Genomic DNA, 3,911 nt, shown 5'->3' with positions numbered 1-3,911 from the left:
AGATTTTCAACGGAATGACGAATAGTTCTACCAAGTCATTATTCTGAGAGCGTTATTATCTTCATCAAATATTACCAGGCAAGTTCACTTTGACCATGTTTTTCATACCTATGTTTTTATTGCATTTAGTGTCATCTTTGCAACAGTCCCTCCAGTAGTGATATTGAATTCTTGTAGTTGAGTAGTATGCATGAGGTAGGAACCCATCACCCTGTTACCAAGCCCGGGACGTTATTTATTTTAATGCTACGCTATAGTAGACGGGGTTTGGTATGAGTGCACGAGAGTGGTGTGAAGAAGGAGGACTCTACGTCAATCACGACAACTCCATGATGGCATCTGCAAGGACTGCATCTTCAAGGCCTTAAGACTTCAAGACTCGAGACAAGAATTCAATACACACTACTGGGTGAAGGACGGTTGACGGGCACCCTGGAGAAACCAGTGGATGGCCGGGATGCATGGAGAAGCGCCATGACATCTTGCGGAAAGCTTCACCCAGACTCAAAGAGACGGAAGAATACTTCATGCCCGGAAGCTTACCTGTGCAACCGCAAGTCACTATGGGCTCTGGCTTGGTTGACCTTAGTTGTGACTCTGGCTGGGATGGTGCTAGCAGATGTAGAACTACGGTAGGATTGGATGAGCAACGGACAGTGGTTAGAGGAACTCTTTGGAAGACCATGTTTCGGTCATCTTGTTCTCAAACACCCTGAAGTGCGAGAACGTAAAAAGAGGGATCGAATCTTGCGGGTAAAGTGTACAAACCTCTGCAGAGGGTTAAAACCTAATCGATTAGCTGTGTCCCCGGTTACGGACAACTTGAGCCTCTGGACTTGGATCTATCTCGGAACTCTCAACACCGGACTGATAACTTAATTGTGGGCAACTTACGATGATTTGGGCTATGAGACATCGGTTGGCGGAACCATGTCATGATAGGAAACTCCGTAGTATAGACTCCTGATATTTCTTTGGTGTAGGAAAATAAAACCAGCTTTTATGCAAAATAAAACTCAGACACAGAGCCATAAAGCCATATTGCATATAGTATAGTTTTATCATCTGTTTTCTCATGTTGTGATCTTGCCGGTACATTCAATGTACTGACCTACACGGCTGCAACGTATCATGTTGCAGGATTTTCTTCGACGAGTAAGAGTTACGATACAGGGTTACGGTCTACACTCAACTTGCCGATGGCGTTGATGGGACTCCACCCCCGTTTAATTGTTTCCGCTGAGTATTATGAGGTATATATCAGTTTTACGTTATTTATACATGTGATTGCACTTTGATATATACATTGGTGTACTGTGTGTGCCAGCATACTGATCCAGGGATGGCACAGATACACAAAGACTTGACCGTCTGAGGTCGGGTCGCTACAGAGATGGTATCAGAGCACATGTTGACTGTAGGACGTGACCCTAGAAATCGGAAAGACCTAGGACAGGAAATCTCTAAGACTTTATTTTTAAAAGGACCCATTTCTTCTCATCTTTTCTAATTTTTATCAAATAACACCTCTTACCTCAAATAGTTAGAATATACCCCTTTCCCTTTTGACCACCCGGAGGATCAACTGAAGCCGCTTCAAGAAGGATAAGAACACCGGACAAATGATGACCAATTCAGAGTAAAAGAGGATTACACTATATATTTCGGAGGAAAGAAGCTACATCAGATGAAGACTCTAAAGTCTTGAAGAATTCAGAGACTCTGAAGATTGATTTGACCTTTAGAAGACCAAACCCATTTTATATATACTTATGTTAGATACGACGATTTGTGAGCTGTCATTTGTATGATGTTTTTCCGACAGCTGCAAATAAAACTTTTCAAAACTATTTTTTTGTATCATGTGTATCTCCCTCCATTCTTCTCTCGTATCTCATCCCAAAACCTTTGGACACATAGATGATGGATTATGTTGGACTGGTATTCTCTGGACCGATGACTCGGTTGGAGGTAGAGCGATGGATTCAAAACATGGAGAGTCACTTCGGGGAAAATTTGATTGCAAGGAAGTATGAGGTTCAATATGCTCTTCAGTATTTTACCGAGAGTGCTGCAACCTGGTGGAAAATGCATCAAGCCATACAAGGATGCAACGGAGCAAAAACTTAGGAATTCAAGAAGACTCTGTTGAGATCTCGTCTTATTCGGAAGAACTATGATAACCCGAAGAAGAAACCTTGTGCTTGCAAGATTTGCGGAGAAATAGGACACACCCAGGAGGAACACAAGGATGGATGCCCTCATTGTGAGGAGAATGACCCAGCCGAAGAGTGCCCGACTAGGCAAGTTACTTGTTTCCTGTGTGAAGGAACTACACACTACCCGACTCAGTGTCACATTTACCCCACGGTGCAACAAACTATTCAGGAGCAGGAAGAAGGAATGGAAGAAGCCCTCTGAGTAGTTATGAAATAATTTGTGATGAAGGAATGTGTTGAAGACCCTGATGGAGAAGGCCTCAACAGATTTTACTCCAATGCCTGCTATTCATGTGGAGAAGAAGGACATTTTTCACAGTATTGCACCAAGGAAAGAAAAGAGTATCTGGGATACTTCCCGACGGAAGCAATAGAGTTTGATACATAGGGAATAGAAGGTTTGATTGGAATGAAGAAACCCAGGAAGAGAAAATAAAGACACCCTCAGAACAACCCAATTTCTGCAAAGAGGGACAAGAGTCATATTACCTGTTTTGAATGTAAGGACGTCGGGCATTATGCCAATCATTGCCTCGAAAGGAAGCAAGGAACTCAAGGAGCAGGCACCATCACCAAGAAGCCCCGAGACATGTCGGAAGTCATTTGTTTTCGCTGCAAGGAAGCAGGACATTTTGCTAGGGAATGTTCAAATCAGAAGAAAGCTGGAGCTGAGTAGTTGAGATTTTGATATGGATAATAAGAGTGGTAGAAAGCAATCCTATTTTCATAAGTTCGATGAGTTGAGTTATGTAATGGGTGCTCAGAGATTGTAATGAATTCATGAAATCAATAAAGTTAATGTGTTATGATTTCATATGTTGTATTATGTGAGTTTTTACTCTATGAACAAAGATTTTTGGACCAGTTTCGAGGATATGAGAAATATGGTCTATGGATGGATTTGTGAATTTCATTTAAGGGTGGTAGTACCCTGTGAAGAACACTTGACCCATGGAAAGGATAATGATATTTCAGGGAGTGAAGTTTGGACAAAATAGGTATGAGTTTTGTTTCGATATGTTGGCTACCCCAAGAATATGAAGGAATGAAGCAATATTGGAATTTAAGGAGGTGTAATGTTGGAATATGGAACCATATAACCCAATAGGATGAGTTAAAGCTATGCAAGTATTGAAGTGGGCCCACAACCCACAGGCCCAGGAATTAATAAAGATTCAAGTACTCCCTGCAAGAAGAAATGTTGGAAGAAGATGTGATTTGATGAGCAGATGTTCCTTAGGAGGCTACGAAACCCCGAGAGTTGTGAAGTAACGATAGATGTTTCATTCAGCTTGCAGAATCACTGGAATTATCCGAACTAAGTTCATCGACAAGAGAAATTCTGCAACGCTTGTGAGAATGCCCGAGTGTTAGAAATGCGAGATTCGCTAAACCTTATACAGAGTGATGATTTGGGTGCGGAATGGATTGATCACCATACCGACTTACTCGTATCATTCGCTCTTGCTATTTGGAATGGTAAATCTGAGTGACTTACCCATAGTAGAGAGACGACGATACCACAACCTTGTTTAAACCTTAGAATAGTAGGACGATTGATCCCTATAACAGGCAACCGTTGCCAATCGTAGGTTATACGGTGAGATTCAACCCAAACCCATTTTCCTACAGGAGAAACCTGTAATGGTTGACCACCATGTGATCTCGATAGTTGTTTAGTAATGGCGACAG

This window comes from Aegilops tauschii, chromosome 5 (assembly GCF_002575655.3).
Source record: "Aegilops tauschii subsp. strangulata cultivar AL8/78 chromosome 5, Aet v6.0, whole genome shotgun sequence".
Taxonomy (NCBI): Eukaryota; Viridiplantae; Streptophyta; class Magnoliopsida; order Poales; family Poaceae; genus Aegilops; species Aegilops tauschii.
The sequence above is the reverse complement of the archived record's forward strand: the minus strand, read 5'-3'. Positions refer to the sequence as shown.